Consider the following 19,361-nt stretch of genomic DNA (forward strand, 5'->3'; position numbering starts at 1 on the left):
TTTTTCCCCCAAGTTAGGGAGATTTTTCAGCCTTTATCTCTTCAAATAAATCGCCTCCCCGCTCTCTATTTTTCTTCTCCTTTTGGTCCCCTATAATTCAAATGTCAATATGCTTGATGTTATCACAGAGGTCTCTCAATCTATCCTAATTTTTTCCAAAATTTTTTCTATTTTTCTATTCAGCTTGGGTTTCAGATTTCCACTACTCTGTCTTCCATTTCACTGATCTATTCTACTGTATTATCTACTTTATTGTTGATTTTGTCTAGTGTTGTCTTTTTAAAAAAATCATTTTAGTTATTGTATTCCTTAGCTCTGTTTGGGTCTTCTCTATATTTTCTAACTCTTTTAAACTTCTTATTATGTTCATCAGTTCTTTTCCTAAGTTCATTGAGCATATTTTTAATCATCACCTTGAACTCTTTGTCAGTCTGTTTATTTATACTTCCCTTAGTTCTTCTTCTGGGGTTCTGTCTTTTTTTCTTTGTTTGAAACATATTCTTCTGTCTCCTAGTTTTGCCTAATTTACTGTATTTATGTCTACATAGTAGGTAGGGCTTCCCAGATGGCTCAGTGGTAAAGAACCCACTGCCAATGCAGGAGACATAAGAGATGCCGGTTTGATTCCTGGGTTGGGAAGATCCCCTGGAGGAGGGCATAGCAACCCACTCCAGTATTCTTGCCTGGAGAATGCCATGGAAAGAAGAGCCTGGCAGGTGATAGTCCATAGGGTTGCAAAGAGTCGGATACAACTGAAGAGATTTAACATGCCACAGGTAGGTTAGTTAAATTTCCAGGTTTTGGAGAAGTGGCCTTATGTAAGATTCATCCTGAGTCCCAACAGCATACACCCCTCTGGACACAAAAGCTATATATGCTAGGGTTGCCCATTATACAGGCGGAATGTTTCCTTTCATTGCGCGAAGGCTGACTACTGCTGGCACACTGGTGGGTGGGGCTGGCCCCTGGCCCAGTTGGCAGCCAGATCCTGCCTCATACAGAGGATGCTGACCTGCTGTTGTGTTGCGCTGGGCCCTAGGGTAGCTGCCTTTGGGGTCAACAGCAGCTGGTGCTGGTGCCAGAATTCTCGTGAACAGGGCTGTGTCCTGTGGCAGATGGCTACAGGGCTGGGAGGGTCTGGGGCTGGTGTTGACCCAGTGATTTGCAAGGCCAGATTCCCAGAGCAGCTAGCTGGGGGGACTAGGAGGGCCTGGGGCTGGTGCCCAGTTGCTGGTGCTCCAATGTTATTCAAATAATTGCAAATCACAGACAGTAATTTTGAGACTTGACCAAAGGACAGAATCACCTGGCATATTTTTTAAAACTCAGTTCAGTTGGGTTGAGTTCAGTCACTCAGTCAGGTCCAACTCTTTGTGACCCCATGGACTGCAGCACGCCAGGCTTCCCTGTCCATCACCAACTCCCAAAGATTGCTCAAACTCATGTCCATCGAGTCAACGATACCATTCAATCATCTCATCTTCTGTCGTCCCCTTCTCCTCCTGCCTTCAGCCTTTCCCAGCATCAGGGTCTTTTCTAATAAGTCAGTTCTTTGTATCCGGTGCCCAAAGTATTGGAACTTCATCTTCAGTATCAGTACTTCTGATGAATATTCAGGACTGATTTCCTTTAGGATGGACTGGTTTGATCTCCTTGTAGTCCAAAGAGTCTCAAGAGTCTTCTCCAACACAACAGTTCAAAAGCATCAGTTCTTAGGCACTCAGCTTTCTTTATGGTCCAACTCTTACATCTGTACATGACTACTGAAAAAAATCATAGCTCTGACTATACAGACCTTTGTCAGCAAAGTAATGTCTCTGACTTTCAATATGCTATCTAGGTTGGTCATAGTTTTCCTTTCAAGGAGCAAGTGTCGTAATTTCATGGCTGCAGTTACCATCTGCAGTGATTCTGGAGCCCAAGAAAATAAAGTCTCTCACTATTTCCATTGTTTCTCCATCTATTTGCCAGGAAGTGATGGGACTGGATGCCATGACCTTAGTTTTTTGCATGTTGAGTTTTAAGCCAGCCTTTTCACTCTCCTCTTTTACTTTCATCAAGACTCTTTAGTTCCTCTTCACTTCCTGCCATAAGGGTGGTGTCATCTGCATATCTGAGGTTATTGACATTTCTTCCCTGCAATATTGATTCCAGCTTGTGCTTCATCCAGTCCAGCATTTTGTATGGTGTATGCTGCATATAAGTTAAATAAGCAAGGTGACAATATACAGCCTTGACAAACTCCTTTCCCAATTTGGAACTAGTCCAATGTCCCAGATCTGGTTTTAATTGTTGCTTGCTACTGATGTTCAAATCCCATCCCCAGAGTTTCCTAGTCAATACCTCTGGGTTGTTCCAGGCATGAACATCTAAAAGTAACTTTCCAGATAATTCTAATGTGCAGCCAGGGTTGATAACCTTGTCCACAGAAAGTAATTAGAAGTGTTTCAATTCATTCAAAACCCAGTTCTAATGGGTAGCACCAAAAAGGAAAAAAAAAAAAAAAACTATAAATACGTTTACTTTTTTTATGAATAAAGGCAAGTATTTTCACTAAACTACTGGCACCAAGGGAATAAAGTATTATGGCCAAGGAGAATTTATTCCAGGAATTCAAGGCTGGTTTGGATCAGGGAAGGTATCAGCATAATCTTTTCATTACATCAATATTAGAGGTGAAGCTGAAAAGCCATTTGAATAGGTGGCCATTCCTAATAAATCAACAAATAAACCACTAATAGAAGGAAATTGCCTAAATATAAGTTAATGAATAAAAAACCGTATTCCAAATGGTGAATTACTTAAATAGTTACGAAATTCTTGCAAATGATTTAAAATAAGAAAATAAAATAATCAGTGTAAGCATTGGAAAGAAAATTTTAAACTCTTTATTTTTACTGATGCTTTGCTTGTGTATTAAGGAAACTAGTAACAATTTGTTGTTGTTCAGTCACTGAGTCATGTCTGACTCTTTGCCACCTGGACTGCAGCATACCAGGCTCCCCTGTCCTTCACTAACTCCTGGTGTTTGCTCAGATTCATGTACATTGAGTCAGTGATGCTCTCTAACAATCTCATCCTCTGCCACCTCCTTTCTCCTTTTGCCTAAAATTAAATCTCTGTAAAAATTAAGACAATAATCTTACTAGCATCAGTATTTGCAAGGTGACTAGAAACAATAGAATTATTTAAACATTAATAGCTTTTTTCTGTACTAACAATAATGACTTTGAAATGGATATGGGGAGAATGTAGATGGAAAAATATCCCAATCACAGTAGCACCAACTATAAGATAACCTGGTGTATAGTTAAGAAGAGAAGCTGAGGAATTATATGAAGAAAACTATTTTAGAAAATTATTTTCATAATCTCATTGAATGTCATAAAATAAGATCCACACACATGGAAATAAATGCCATATTTTTTGAATGGGGTAATGCGATGTAAAATTTAATGAAATTAACTTAAAATTCCAGAATCAATTATAATATTAACAATTTGGTTTTAGTAGTGAGGAGAGGGAATATAGGAAACTGGATTAAACAAATGGAAAAGGAGATGCCCTAAAATAGCCAATAAATAAATAGATGGCAAGGATAGACTTGCTTCAACTTACGTCAGAATGTAAGTCAAATGTAGGAAATAAATGTTATTGCTGCTTTTGAAATAGAAAAATGTAGGTGGATCATTTAGATCTCCTACAGAAAACACTTTATATGACAAAGATGATATTTGAATCCAGTAGGGAATATGGCCTTTGTAAAGTAAGTTCCTGGCCCAACAGATTTTCCTCTGGGAAAAAGTAATGTTGAGCACTGATATTATATACAAGAAAATTCCAGATGTATTAAGGTCTTGAATATAAGTAAATCAAACTAAAACAACAAAAATTCAGAAGAGACAAAGAAAGAAAGAAAGAAAAGGAGTAAGCAACTCTTTAAGAATAAGATGTGGAGGTCAGGCAGAGCTTGATCTGAGAGAGAAAAATACAGTTTTGAACAAATTGAATCTTATAAACTGGGAAAGGATGAGAAAGATGTTTAGTGTGGTGAAAATATTAATGGCACACTGGACAACTGCTGGATAACATAGAGGGAAGAAGTGCAGCTCCATGCCGCCACATGGACGAGAAGGAAGCCAGACACAGAAGTCCATGTACTGCATGACTTCAACTTAATGAAATGTCCAGAAGAGGTAAATCCATTGAGACAGGAAACAGCTTAGTGGTTGGCAGAGGCTGAGGAAAGGGGGATATGGAAAGTGACTTACAATGTGTTCATGATTTCTTTGGGGGATAATCAATATGTTCTAAAATTAGATTATGGTAGTGACTGCATGACTGTAAATAAACCAAAATGGGTGAATTTTACAGTATGTAAATTAAGCCATAATAAAGCTCATTTCCACGTTGGTTTACAACCTGTGTAGAACATAGGGAACCTATTTTATCAAGGATACAAAGTGCAGGCTTCTTTTTTAAGAATTGGCATGTTGTTCCTTGCTAAACTGTGTCTGACTGTTTTCGACCCCATGGGCTGTAGCTGGACAGGCTCCTCTATCCATGGGATTTCCCAGGCAAGAATATCAGAGTGGGTTGCTGTTTCTTTCTCCAGGGGAACTTCTCAACCCATGGATCAAATTCGCATCTCCTGTTTGGCAGGAGGATTCTTTACAACTGAACCACCTAGGAAGCCCAGAATTGGCATATACCATTGCAAATAGGTCAGTTGTCAGAAATCTAGACGGTAGCTCAGTGAATCACCATTACCTAAAACTTCATGTGTGCGTTACCTCAGCAGAGGTATGGCTTGATGACTAAATGTGCTAGTCTCAGAGGCAACCACACTGGGTTCTCGATACTTAAATCTCGATACTTACTTCCTGTGTGGCATATGGAAATATGCCACTTTCCTTATCCATAAAATGAGAATTAAATGAATTAAATGTATATAAATAATTTAGGTAATGTCTGGTACACAGTAGGTATTCAATAAACATGGTGATGATGATAATGGGGTGGTGGTGATTTAGAATTAGATCAAGGAAAGAATTAGAGAAATATATTTATTTATTTTTCTTCATTCTAATTTTTACTCATTTATTTGTATACATAGATATTTTATTTTGGCATTCATACAATTATCCCTGGTGAGTTATCATCTCACAAATTAATTTTATCAAGTTCCACAACTGCTAGAGAGAAAATCACTGGCTTCTCCCAAACCCATTTATTAAATTGGGGAAAAAATAAGTAGTATTTTAAACTTGCTAAACAACATGTCAAGGACAGATGGAAGGAGGACTAAATGCCATTTGTAGAGTTTGTCTAGCATGCCTCTGAGTTCCTTTAAGGATGGTGGAAGCAACCTCTGAGCAGCTTTGAGAGGGACCTAGCATACACCGAGGTTCCAGAGCGATGGGAAAGGAAGACATCACTATAATCAACACAGTGATAGTGATTCTGACTTTTCTGGGTCAGAAAAGAAACTGTTAATTTTGTAAAACAAATAAGGAGACATGTTTCTTTGTAGGGTGCTACGCACAAATTTTTATTGAAAACTCATGCTATGGAAGGGACTCCTGGGTACTTTTTGGTGTGCTGGAAAAATACCTCACCTTGACCGGGATAGTGGTACCTGGGTTCATATGTAAAGAGTAGTTGAGCTCTACGCTTAAAATGTGCATACTTTATCATTTTATGTATTCTATACCTCTGAGAGAGAGAGAGAGAGAAGGACAAAGAGCGAGTTGGAATCTAAGTGTTCCAAGGAAACACTCATACATTCATATATACAGAAAAAACCTTATATGCAAATAAGTCATCATAGCGTTTTGACAATAGGAATAACATCAGCAACAACCTAATGTTGGACAATATCATCTAAAGGTTAAGTACATTAGGGCATATACACTTATTGAAGTGTTTATACAACAACTAAAATATGTGTGGAGAGTTTGCAGAAACATGGAGAAATGTTAAGTTCAATTGGAAAAAAAAACTAGAATGTAAAGTCTTTACATGTAATACACAAACATGCTAAAATATGCATAGAAAAATGACAACGGGGAAATATGCCATATTTTAATACTATTTTTTTTTAATTAATGATGCAGGTCAGCTTTCACAGTTGATTTTTTAATTCTGTATTTATTTTACTTTTGGCTGGGCTGGGTTTTCGTTGCTGTGTGCTTCTCTAGTTTCTGTGAGGGGTCGACTCCCTAGTTGTGGAACACAGATGTTTTGCTGTGATGGCTTCTTTTGTTACAGAGCACTGGCTCGAGAGCAGGGACTCGGTAGTTGTGGCGCATGGGCTTAGTTGTCTCACTGGCATTTCCTCCCAGACCAGGGATTGAACCCATGTTCCCTGCATTAGCTGGTGGATTCCTATCTACTGCTCCGCCAGGGAAGTCCAATACTGACTATCTTTGAGTAGTGAATCTGTGGATAATTTTGTTTTCTTCTTTCAATTTTTTTTTGCATTTATAATGAATATGTTTAAATTTCATGATGGTATAAATATAATTAATACCTTTAAATTTATAATAGGAAAAAAAGCAAACATTGGACCAAGAATCAACCTTGCTGTGACTAATAGCATGGGATGTTTGGAATTACAGACTTGATGTCAGATGCTGGTCTTTTTGTTTTAAAAGGGCAGTCGTTCCTATGGCTAAAACCAATTTCCTAAGGAGATCACCATCAGCTTCAGCATTTCAGCTCAGTAGTATCCTCCTGACACGCAGTTTTGAGATGCGCCTCCTAGTCAGAAAATAGTTGGCTATGTTCTACCAATTAAGGATTTCTCCTTTGTTGCCAGAATAAGCGCTGCTTCAGAAACTTACACTTCTCAGAAGTTTCTGTGCAGCCAGCGCTAGATAAAAATGCTGTAACACAAAGGAGCTTTAATCTCCCAAGATGAGATAATACCAATATATGTGTCTTCATAGGAGGTTCCTTTGAACCTATAGTTATGAGCATTCCAGGTTTCCTCCAAAACCTTCAACCACAAGGAAAGATTCACATTGTGGGAGGAGGACGTTGGAGGAATTTGGACTCGATCATTGAATGAGATTGCTAATGAAGACATAGGTGATGGCAGTATTAACTAATCTCACTGCATTTATCCATTAGTCATCTATTTATTAAGTGTTTATTGAGTACCAGACCTTGTGGTAAACGTCACTATTTTTAAGCTTATGCTAGAGGTTGGCAAATAACTTTCATCTTGCATGCCAAATTTGATCAGTTGGTAGTGGTGGCCTTGAGTGCTCTGCTGGAAAGATTCCGGAACTGTATCCAAAGTCAAATAAAAAGAGCAATGATTGATTAGTAATGTCTGCTGTTATCGTGGACAGGGGAAAGGGGGGGGATGCGCCACACATTTGCTGGGCCTGCTGGATTATTTCTGCCAATTTAATGATCATCACCTCTGCTTTGACACATGCCCTATTTCCTACAGGTTGAAGAGCTCAACTTCTCTCCAAGTTAACATCACTGGAGAAGCATTACCAGAGAGGACAAGAGGGTAGATGTTGGCTATCTGCTCCATGCTAGATCTTATACACGAGTCTCTTTACATACAATGAGTCATAACATCTCAGGGTATCCCTTTAAGTTGAGTATTTTTATTGCCTTTTGACAGATGACAACTGAGGCTAAGAGAAAGGAAACAACTTTTCAAAGTAACACAGTCGCAGCAGGATTGCTCATTGATCCAATGAACAATATGGGCTTAACATGGAACCAAATGAAATATGATGGTGTCCTCTACTTTTCAGAAGGTCATAAAGCTAATCCTGTTAATTTTTGATAATTACTCTTAGGAAAGTGAGTCTCTTTGGAGGAATAGGTAATCCAGTTTAGTCATCAAGACAAAATAAGGCCCCATCTGTTCCATTTTCTGCCCACCCCCAGAGTGGCTGGTGTCGTTTGGCGAGGGTGGCACTCAGGTCATCCAAGCAACCAGCTCAAAGCTTTACGATCTTGGCTACAAACGTACCCTCTATGGCTGAGCCTCAGAAAAACCCACCCCTACCATCTTTTTTGGTCTGGTTCCAATGTCTGTTATTATTTGGTAGACTAGTCATTGCCTCATAAAATCACATATAATTACATCTTATTAAACATTTACTATGTGCCAGTCCCTCTTCTAAGAGCTCCAGCTGTATCACTGCATCCTCATGGCATCCCTGTGACCGAGATGGTATACTTATCCTGTTTAGACACAGAGGTGATATGAGATTTTAGGGCAGAGAAACAGTCAAAGTCACATGAGTAGTAAAGTAGGGCTGAGGCTTCAACCTAGGCAATCTGACTTCAAAGTCTAGGGATCAACTCCAGTCTAAATGATTTAACTGACTTTTACTTCTTTCCAATTTCCAACACATCTTCTTTAGTGGGTTACCCTAAAACCAGCCTCTGAGATGAAGATTTAAGTGGAAGTAATTTGGTATGAAATGCCAGTACAGGAGTGGGAAATTGAGGCAGGGGAGGGAAGGAAACCTGTAAAATGTATCTCCTGGAGCAAGTCATTACTGCGGGAAACTGGAATTTCAGGTCCACTTGGAGAACTCTGGGAAGTACCATGCAAAATGTGCCTCTAGGGTAGAGAGCTTTTCACATTTATATTGGTAAAGTATCTATACACCAATTCTTAGCAGTTACTGGTTGAAGGCTGCTCTCCAGGACATGAATTCCTTGGCACTTCAGTCTGCCACACATGTGGGCAGAGTGAGTATTGGTGGCCAGAAAAAGCCTTGAGGCCAAGAGATCTTAGCTGGAGGTGGAAGCCAGAGAGACTGTATGGAAACCAAGAGGCCTAGAGAATGGGAGCAAACATCAGCAACTCCCCGAGTCCCCTTCCTTCCTCATTTTATTTACAAGAAACTTTACTGAAGTATAAATTATAGACTAATATTTATCCATTTTAATTGTATAATCATTGTTAGCAAACTTAATGAGTTGCATGACCATCACCTTAATCTATCTTTAGAGCGTTTTCATCACCCCAAGAAGAACCCACATGCCTGTTTACAGTTAATCTCTGTTCCCATTCTCAGCTCCTGTCAAGCACTAATCTACTTTCTGTCTCCATGGATTTACCTTTTGTGAATATTTTACCTAAGTGGGATCATACAATACATGACTTTCTGTGTAAATGAGAAAGTCTCTCTCCAAATGGTTCAGGGTATAGATAGGAAGTAAAACAAACAAACAAACAAACAAACAATGGGCAAGAGCTTAGCAAGTAACTTTTTGGTGTGGGAGAGGGAGATATTCTAGATGAAGTGACCAATGATTGCAATACATTACAATGATTACAATAGGTGACTAAGAGACACCCCATGCTTGGCCTAGAGTTCCATCTTCCCCAGGATACATTTGCTCCTATGAGCTTTTGAGTCTATGTATTTTCAAGGTATCTTTTCAACACAAAAGACTAGCAGCCAGCAAGCTGTTGGCTGAGACCTTGATGCCCATTAGCCCACTAACCTCAGCATTGAAATAAATGGGACTGACTCAGGGAATCCTATGTTGTTAAATAGATCAAATGACTTCTGCTGGTCTTGGGAGCCGAAGAAGTCAGTCTTTGGAAGCGATGTACGGAGAGATCTTGTTTCCCTACTGGCCTGCCAATTCCCTCATAGTTTCTTCCCTGTCTTTATAGAAATTAATTACCTAGAAAGAAAACTAAACTAAACTTGATGAAGGGAAAAATGAGCAGAACGACTGGCTAACTGATCAACCGCAGTATGCATTCTGCAGACCTCCTTCCATCCCCTGTGTCTGTTGGGTAAACGGGTTGCAATTCCCCATGCAGAGGGGCAGAATTAGCCTACAACTAACTGTCCGATAAGCACAATGGGTTAGGATGTGGGATGTGGTCCACACCATCTCACCCAAAGCAGACTCTGACTTCGCTGCTGAAGGTCATTTTCTCTGAGCTGCTCCTACTCGTTAATTCTTGACTAACCCACAAAGTAGAAGTTTGGCTGTTGTCCCCTGTCACGTGCAATTTGTAAACATCACTTGTTCACCTTTGTATTATGAACTGATTGAGAAATAGGCACAGGAACAAATAGCTGTTAAAGTATCCACTTTGTTGTTGGTAACACAGGGCTAGAAGTTATGTCTTGGTCCTGTGACCCCAGTGTGACTCCCCAGTATCTGTCCCTGCACCTGGATCCTGGGATCCACTAGAGGGGAACAACAGGTGAGTAAAACAGGTGCCCCCAGCAGCTTCAGGGGAACTGTTCTGGGGCCCAGAGTGGAAACAGAGAGAGAGGGACATGCTCTCCTGTCTCCACAAGTGTGAAAGTGAAAGGGTTAGTTGCTCAGTCATGTTTGACTCTTTGCCATGGACTGTAGCCCACCAGGCTCCTCTGTCCCTGGAATTCTCCAGGCAAGAATACTGGAGTGGGTAACCATTCCCTTCTCCAGGGGATCTTCCCCACCCAGGGATTGAAACTGGGTCTCCCACACTGCAGGCAGAGTCTTTAGCATCTAAGCCACCTGGAAAATCTTGTCTCTACAAGGCCAACCCCAAGCCCTGACCCAGGCATGCTGACTCCATGTGGGACACCCTCACTCTTTTTGCCTCCTGTGTTAATGCTTCTCCAGGGATGTTAACTTGGATAGAAATTTGGTTCCTTCAAGCAGCAGGATACAGAGCATGTGCCAAGGCTTAAGTGACCATCATTGAGCTGGCAGAAATAGTCCAGAGACATGGCGAATGTATGGCACAATTGCCTCAGTAATGTGGATGGACCTCATCCAATCAGTTGAAGGCCTGGATAGAACAGAAAGATGGGGCTCCCTTGAGCAAAAGGGAATTCTCCAGCAGACTGCCTTCACATTGGTACTGTCCCATTGACTCATGGGTCTCTAGCCAGCCAACCCCAGTCTAGGTTTGGGCTTACCAGTTTCTATAACTCCATAATTTTGTAAGCCAATTCCTTACAATAACCTCTTTCCATATATATACACACATCCTGTTCATTCTGTTTCTCTGGCAAACACTGACTGATATGGCAGGCAGATCTTAGCTACCTAGTTGAGAATATGAACTTGGGTGGAAGTGGGGAAAGATTTGGAAGTACCCAGAATAGGAAGCTGGGTGAAGGCAGAGAAGGTAGAAGATCCCACGTATCCTGTCCCTGACTTTGCTGAGGTCTGGCTCAGGTCACTATGGCCATGGAAGAGTTCCTCACTCCAGAGAACTCCTGGACTGATGCAAGCCCAGGACAACATTAGATGTCTGGGTTCTGACGAACCACCCAGGGTGACATCCTGACCCTGGCTGGTGGGATGGCTTCAGTAAATTCAGAAAAGCTCTGTTGACACGGACGCACTCTTAGTCCTGTCCAGGATGGAGAAATAGGAGAAGAGGTGGGATTCAGAGGCTGAAGGCTGAAAAGGAAAGGATTCCCAAATGAGGGGACCCTCTCCTCTGGTGTGAAATGGTCAATCAGCTTTGTAGCATCGACTTAAGACCCCAGAATCTTAGCCTGAGACCCTACAGAATTGCCCCACCATCCCTAGCTGTGGCATCCCTTTAGGAATGTTTTTCTTCTCAGCCTTTGATTTATGGATTCTTTCTGTTTCTGTCATTCCCGTGGCTACAATACAGACAAAAGTCTCCTAAACTTCAGTCATTGCAGAAATCCTCCTCAGACTGTCATTTCTGTGAACCATTCTGACTCTGATTTCCTCACTAGTGTTGTTTCTTTAGATGGACTCATTCTTTTTTTAAAAGGTACATTTATTTGAAAAGGAAATCTCATATCAGTTCTTTAAAAGGAAAGGCTGTTTTTCCTGGCCTTGATGAGGAAGTCACTGGAAAAACAAATATATGGAAAATTAGCCAGGCTTCATATTCTAGTTAGTTAGCTTGATAGCTGTCTTTGTTAAAACAATAGACCTGTAAAGTTTGGAGAAGTGTTAAAGTCATCAGCACCTAGCTGAGACAGTCTCCCTAGCTGATCAGAGTGATTGGAAGAGATCTGAAAAGAGAGTTACTTAAGTGTTACACCAGCCCAGGTCATACCTGAAACCATGCTACTTTATCAATGGCATGTGTTTCAAACTGCTGAGGAAACACAGGTTTAAGGGGTGGTGGTGTTTCTCTGGGCTTTACTGTGTTCCCTGAAATGTCACATCTGGGAATCCTAACCCCCAAAATCTCAGGATGCGATATGGAGATACGGTCTTTAAGAGGTAATTGAGTTAAAATGGAGTCATTAGGGTGTGCTTTCATCCAATCTGGTGGATTTCCTTATGAGAAGAGGAAGTTTGGACACAGACAGGGACAGAGGGAACACTGTATAAACACACAGGGAGAAGATGGCCATCTGCCAACTGGCGAGAGGGGACTAGGAAGAAACCAACACCCTGAACCTTGAACTCCCAGCCTGCAGAACTGTGAGGAAATAAGTGCCCATCATGTAAGCATCCAGTCTACATACTTTATTATGGCAGCCCTAGCAGAAGTTCTCTGGGCCCCTTCTGGGTTCCAACTGCCAAGGTTCAAACTTTTGAATAGTAACATCTGAAATTTGTCATTTTTCTATTACCCATAGAATCTGATCTTTTGATACTTTCTGGGAAGATGGGGAGAAAAATGCTAAATAGGAGACTCCTTTTGTTATCAGCACTACATACCTCTTATCAAATAGTTTTAATAGCTTAAAATTCATCTATGAAAAAGCTCTGTTTCCACATATTCCTTATTAGATAGAAGGTTTTAAGTGTGATTAGTGTTTCCTTCTGTTAAGAAATGTATACAGTGAAATATTAACCCAGGAAATAGCATTTTTACAGTAAAACCTGTATTTTACTGTGGAGTTTTTCAAATTTTTTGTTTATCAAATATCAATAAAAGTCTCATCTTATTGAAAAAAAAAAGGATAACTGACAAGGATGTATAGGATAGCACAGGGAATTCTGCTCAATATTATATAAGAATCTAAATGAGAAAAGAATTTGAAAAAGAACAGAAACATGTATATGTATAACTGAATCACTTTTCTTGAAACTAATACAACATTGTTAATCAGCTATACTCCAATATAAAATAAAAACTTAGGATAAAAGGTGTAAGGAATTTGGTGTTCAGGACTAAGGGCTCCGCCTTCAATACTAACCAGCCGGAGCAGGGCAAGAAGGGGTGTCAGAAACAAAATAATCATTCCTCTGGCCTCTTCCCCAAAGTTACCCAGATGTTTTAAAACCACCCAGTTACTATGTTCTCCACTCTCTTTTCCCTGTTCAACTTTTATTTCATCAGGATGGGTCTGTCTCCCCCGCCCGCAGCCTCTTTTCTGTGTCTTCAGGGCCCCCCTTCCGTATCTTTCTCTGCAAATGCCTTAAGCCCCTTACCTGGATCTTGTCACTTGTAAATTATAGATCTAGGCTTTGAACTGAGGCTTGTGTGATTTATGACACATCCCAGGAATGACAGAGAGATTAGAAGAGGACTTTGATTTACCAATATTAATAATGATTCAGCATTAATTACAATTTCTTATCATTACTTACAGTGGATAAAGTATAATGTGAAGCTCTTGCTCACCCCAGTAGTGATGGTTACGGTGTCTGTCTGCTGATCACTTGCTATGTGCCTGTACTTTATTTGTATTGTCCTTTGCATTCCCCTCTACAACATCAGCACACTGATTATCTTTTATGCCTATTTGATATGCAAGAGCCCTGAAATGCAGGAAGTCCCATGTTTTACACCAACACACCTGAGAGAGACCAAGGGCAGGGGATGAAAAGGTAAAGGAGTCGAGAGAAGGGTAAAGGGAAATAGGAAATGATTTTCTCATATTCCATGGACAGCAGGACTCTCCGCTAAATCCCCCTGCTTTCTGAGACCCAGTGAGTCCTTCAGCATGGAGCTAGGACAGTTCATAAGGATCACCTAGCCTTCACCTGATCCCATCCATCTGGGTTAGTTTTCTAGGGCTGCCTTAACAAATTTGCAGAAACTGAGGAGCTTAAACAAAGGTTTCACCCCTAAAAACCATCACATTGGGGATGGGGGTTTCAACCTACAATTTTAGGGTGTGAGATAATAGAAAACATATAAATTGATGTCTGTCCTGGGTACCTGGCCCAGAACTTCTAAAAGCCTTGGGAACATCTTTTGTTCTATTGAGGTGACTCTGGATGGGCACCTGGATGGTTTCTGGATGGAAAACATCCCCAGAAAGACCAAGCCATGATTTAGAAGCTTGAAATTTTCAGCCCCATGCCTCCATTATCCAGAGAGGGAAGAGGGGCTGGAAATGGAGTTAATAATGGACCATGGCCACATGAGAAAACCTCCATAAAATTCCAATAGTGTGGGAGTCAGAGAGCATCCAGATTGGCGAACACATCCATGTACCAGCAGGGTTGTTGCTGCGGTTCAGTTGCTCAGTTGTGTCTGACTCTTTGCAATTTCAGTTGTGTCTGGTGTGGATTGCAGCATACCAGGCTTCCCTGTCCTTCACTATCTCCCAGAGTTTGCTCAAACTCATGTCCATTGAGTTGGTGATGCCATCTAACCATCTCATCCTCTGTCACCCCCTTCTCCTCCTGCCCTCAATCTTTCCCAGTATCAGTGTCTTTACCAATGAGTCAGCTCTTCGTATCAGGTGACCAAAGTATTGGAGCTTCAGCATCAGTCCTTCCAGTGAATACTCAGGATGGTGTGTATGTGCACACTCAGTTGCTTCAGTTGTATTGGACTCTTTTCGACTCTACAGGCTCTAGACCCCCAGGCTCCTCTGTCCATGGGGATTCTCCAGGCAAGAATACTGGAGTGGGTTGCCAGTCCATCTTCTAGGGGACCTTCCCAACCCAGGGATAGAACCCAGGCCTCTAATGTCTTCTTCATTGGCATGCAGGTTCTTTACCACTATTGCCACCTAGGAAGCCCATTCAGGAGGGTAATTCATCCCAGCTCCACAGAGACAGAAGATCCTGAGCTTGGAACCTTCACAGACCTCACTATATAGTTCTCTCTTCATCTGGCTGTACGTCTGTCTCGTTTGTCACAACCGTTAGTAAACAGATAAGTATGTTTCCCTGAGTTTTAGCAAATCATCCAGTCCAAGCAGGAGGAGGTTATGGGAATTTCTGACTTGTGGCCACGTTGGGCAGAAGTTGTGGCTCATCTGGAGACCTACAACTTGTGACTGGCATCTGAAGCAGGCTGAGGCAATCTTGTGAGACTGAGCTCTTCACCTATAGGATCTGATGCTGCCTCCAGGTAGAGAATGAAGTGAAATAGAGGAACATCCAGCTGGTGTTGCAGAAAGTGCTTGGTGGGGGAATCCCACCCACAGCAGGAGTCAGAAGTGCCGTAATTGCTGTGGTCATGTACGAGTAACGGAGAAACCCATGGTGGTGGGGTGGGGAGGTAAGGAGGGAGAAACAGTCAAACAGTCATCTCAGAACAATGTCCCTCTCCTCCCCATGTTTCTTCACATTATCTTTCGTCTATATCTATGTCCAAATTTCCCCTTTTTAAAAAGATGCCAATCATTTTGGATTAGGGTCTACTCTAATGGTTGCGCTTCAACCTCTGTAGTTATTTCCAAAAAAGTTCACATTTTAAGGTATGGAGAGGGGGTTAGGACATTAACATGTGAATTTGGGGGCAACACAATTCAGTCCCAAACACCAGCCACACTGGTGTGAGGTCTAACGATTTCTCTTGGCAGCCCAACCGTTTTCAACATCCTTCTCCAGTAGGCAAATATTCCTAATATAATCCAAACCTTCTCTTGTCACAGTTTAAATTCATCTCCTTTCATTCTCTTAAGATATCAATATTCTCTCCATTCTTCTTTGAGCCTTAAGCTTTTGACTCTCCTTGTAGCTGAAAAACCAGCCCCCCTCCCCCCAGATTAAAGGACACAAAGAAAGGCAACTGAGAAGTAAGATTGGGGTGGGTGATATTCAAATCATCGTCTTTAGTTCATAATGTGAGCGAGATGCTAAGATGCTGTCAAGGACTAGAAAAGGAAGGTATGTTCATGGCTGTGGTTCAGAAGCCTGAGAGCTTGGTTTAAAAATAGGTGAACTGAAATAAACACTGAGAGCTACTGAGATGGCACCGAAATAGAGTGGTAATTGATCTAATGTAACTTTTCCCTCAGATAACATCATTATTTGTGAAATTATGTCAGTGTTGCTGCTGCCAAGTCAGCAAGCACTTACAGGACGTGACTTCTAATTTAAGAATTGGACTATTTTAGGCTCATCTCCGAAGACAGTGGGAAGTCAGTGGACTCCCAGTAGCCAGTCTTCTGGAAAGGCTGGTTTGCACTTGAAGTTTGCAACATTGAAGTGTCGGGGAGGTGTCCTGACCAGGCGGTCCTTGGAAGAAGGACTCCCTGCACAGCTTTAGGGAGTGTAACTGGAAGATGATCTCCAGCTATCAGCTCTTTCTGGGTCAGTCCCAGCTCGAGATTCAGGTCCCCGGTCAGCCCACAGACTATGATTTAGTGAAGCAGGGGTATGACCTAAGATCTCATTGGGGTCATTCTGATGTCACCCAGCACTTGCTCCATAGCTAAGACATGCCTGCATTGTGATTCCATGTCTTACCACCCCTATCTCCAACCTGCTTCTTTCCCAGGTGTTGATTCCTAATAAACACCTTGTAGCCCAGGCTCCCGGAGATGACACCCCACTCCAGTGCTCTTGCCTGGAAAATCCCATGGACGGAGGAGCCAGGAAGGCTGCAGTCCATGGGGTCGCTAAGAGTCGGACAAAACTGAGCGACTTCCCTTTCACTTTTCACTTTCATGCATTGGAGAAGGAAATGGCAACCCACTCCAGTGTTCTTGTCTGGAGAATCCCAGGGATGGGGGAGCCTGGTGGGCTGCCATCTATGGGGTCACACAGAGTCGGACATGACTGAAGCGACTTAGCAGCAGCAGCAGCAGCCCAGGCTCCAAGCCAGCATCTGCTTCTAGAAGATCTGACCTGCCACAGCTGCCTTGGCAGTTTCCAAGGTGGATTCATGTTTCCAACTGGGTCTGCTGTGCTCCTGAAAGAGAGAGGGGGAAGTTGTCCCTTCAGGCCCTCATGGAGCTGGCTGAAGGATGCTTTTGTAGAGAGGAACTAAAAAGCCTCTTGATGAAAGTGAAAGTGGAGAGTTAAAAAGTTGGCTTAAAGCTCAACATTCAGAAAATGAAGATCATGGCCTCCGGTCCCATCACTTCATGGGAAATAGATGGGGAAACAGTGGAAACAGTGTCAGACTTTATTTTTCTGGGCTCCAAAATCACTACAGATGGTGACTACAGCCATGAAATTAAAAGACGCTTACTCCTTGGAAGGAAAGTTATGACCAACCTAGATAGCATATTCAAAAGCAGAGACATTACTTTGCCAACAAAGGTTCGTCTAGTCAAGGCTACGGTTTTTCCTGTGGTCATGTATGAATGTGAGAGTAGGACTGTGAAGAAGGCAGAGCACCGAAGAATTGATGCTTTTGAACTGTGGTGTTGGAGAAGACTCTTGAGAGTCCCTTGGACTGCAAGGAGATCCAACCAGTCCATTGTGAAGGAGATCAGCCCTGGGATTTCTTTGGAAGGAATGATACTAAAGCTGAAACTCCAGTACTTTGGCCACCTCATGTGAAGAGTTGACTCATTGGAAAAGACTCTGATGCTGGGAAGGATTGGGGGCAGGAGGAGAAGGGGACGACAGAGGATGAGATGGCTGGATGGCATCACTGACTCGATGGACGTGAGTCTGAGTGAACTCCGGGAGTTGGTGATGGACAGGGAGGCCTGGCGTGCTGCGATTCATGGGGTCGCAAAGGGTCGGACACGACTGAGCGACTGATCTGATCTGATCTGATCTGAAGTGGAAGAATCTCCTTTTTAAAAATTTTTTATTGAACTACAGTTGATGTACAAGGTGTTAATTTCTGCTGCATAGCAAAGTGATTCAGTTATACATATATATTCTTTTTCATTATAGTTTATTACAGAATATTGAATATAGTTCCTTATGCTGTACAGTAGGACCTTGTTTGTCCAGTCTATTTATGCTAGCTTGCACCAGCTAAGATTAAATTTCCAATCCATCTCTCCCCTCAACACCCGAGCAACCACAAGTCTCTTCTCAGTGTCTATGAGTCTATTTCTTAGATAGTTTCATTTGTGTCATATTTTAGATTCCGCATATAAGTGATATCATATGGTATTTGTTTTTCCCTCTTTGGCTTACTTCACTTAGTATGATTATCTCTAGGTTCTTCCGGGTTGCTGCAAATGACATTATTTCATTCTTTTTTGATGACTGAGTAGTCTTCCATTGTATCAGTAGTACAGTAGTATTCCATTCCATTCCACGTATATATATATGCAGTGAAGTGAAGTGAAAGTCACTCAGTCGTGTCCAACTCTTTGCAACCCCATGGGCTATACAGTCCATGGAATTCTCTAGGCCAGATTACTGGAGTGGGTAGCCTTTCCCTTCTCCAGGGGATCTTCCCAACCCAGGGATCAAACCCAGGTCTCCTGCATTGCAGGTGGATTCTTTACCAGCTAAGCCACAAGGGAAGCCCATATATATATATATATATATATATATATATATATATATATATATACACACACACACACACACACATATATATACACATACATACATACATATATAGATATCATACTTTCTTTATTAACTGGAAGAATCTTATAAATCATTTAAAAATATATTTGGCTTACACAAAGTAAAGTACACGTGGAAAAACTGTTAGAAAGGATAGCCATTTCTTTATTCAGAATTAATTTTTCAGCATTGCAGGGTTCCAGGCATTATTCTCAGTACCAGCACCATGGTGAATAAGACAGACAAGGATTCTCGGAATTAGGTTCTATGGGAGAGAGGCAATATGCAAATAAATATGTTAATGAGAAAGTATAGATATTAAATACATGAGGAAAATAAAATGGGGAATGGTAGCCGGTGACTGAGGTATGGGAAGAGTCTTCCAATGAAGTGGCCTGGGAAGATGTCTGGAGGAGGTGGCAGTGATGTGGAGAAATGAAGGACAAAGAAGATCCAGGCTTCTGCAGATAAAACTCAACCTGTTGAAATGGAAAGGATTCACAAGTTCCTGCTGAAAGCTCAGATGAATCCATGGCATCATCTAATAGATGGAGGGGACCACCTTGCTTATCTGAGATGATCAGCTGCACCTCCGACCATCCCTGACGGCCTCCATAGAGGCTGCATCCAGGGTTAGATGGACCATAGAAATTTAACTCAGGATGGAAATTGATCTTTGAAGTTCTTCTTCATCCTCACATTAGATTTTTATCCAAAACCAGTGAGGAAAATGGCTCAGT

The 19,361-nt window shown here is 41.6% G+C and overlaps 1 long non-coding RNA gene across 1 annotated transcript in view; it reads left to right on the forward strand.

Moving 5' to 3' along the window:
• The first annotated feature begins 10,100 nt into the window (after positions 1–10,100).
• Positions 10,101–19,361, forward strand: part of LOC112581791 — a 62,302-nt gene continuing 53,041 nt past the window's right edge. Inside the window, exon 1 of the long non-coding RNA XR_003106419.3 lies at positions 10,101–10,216. This is a non-coding gene — a long non-coding RNA (uncharacterized LOC112581791). The remainder of the gene's footprint in view (positions 10,217–19,361) is intronic.

The sequence above is a fragment of the Bubalus bubalis genome, chromosome 24 (genome assembly GCF_019923935.1).
Source record: "Bubalus bubalis isolate 160015118507 breed Murrah chromosome 24, NDDB_SH_1, whole genome shotgun sequence".
Taxonomy (NCBI): Eukaryota; Metazoa; Chordata; class Mammalia; order Artiodactyla; family Bovidae; genus Bubalus; species Bubalus bubalis.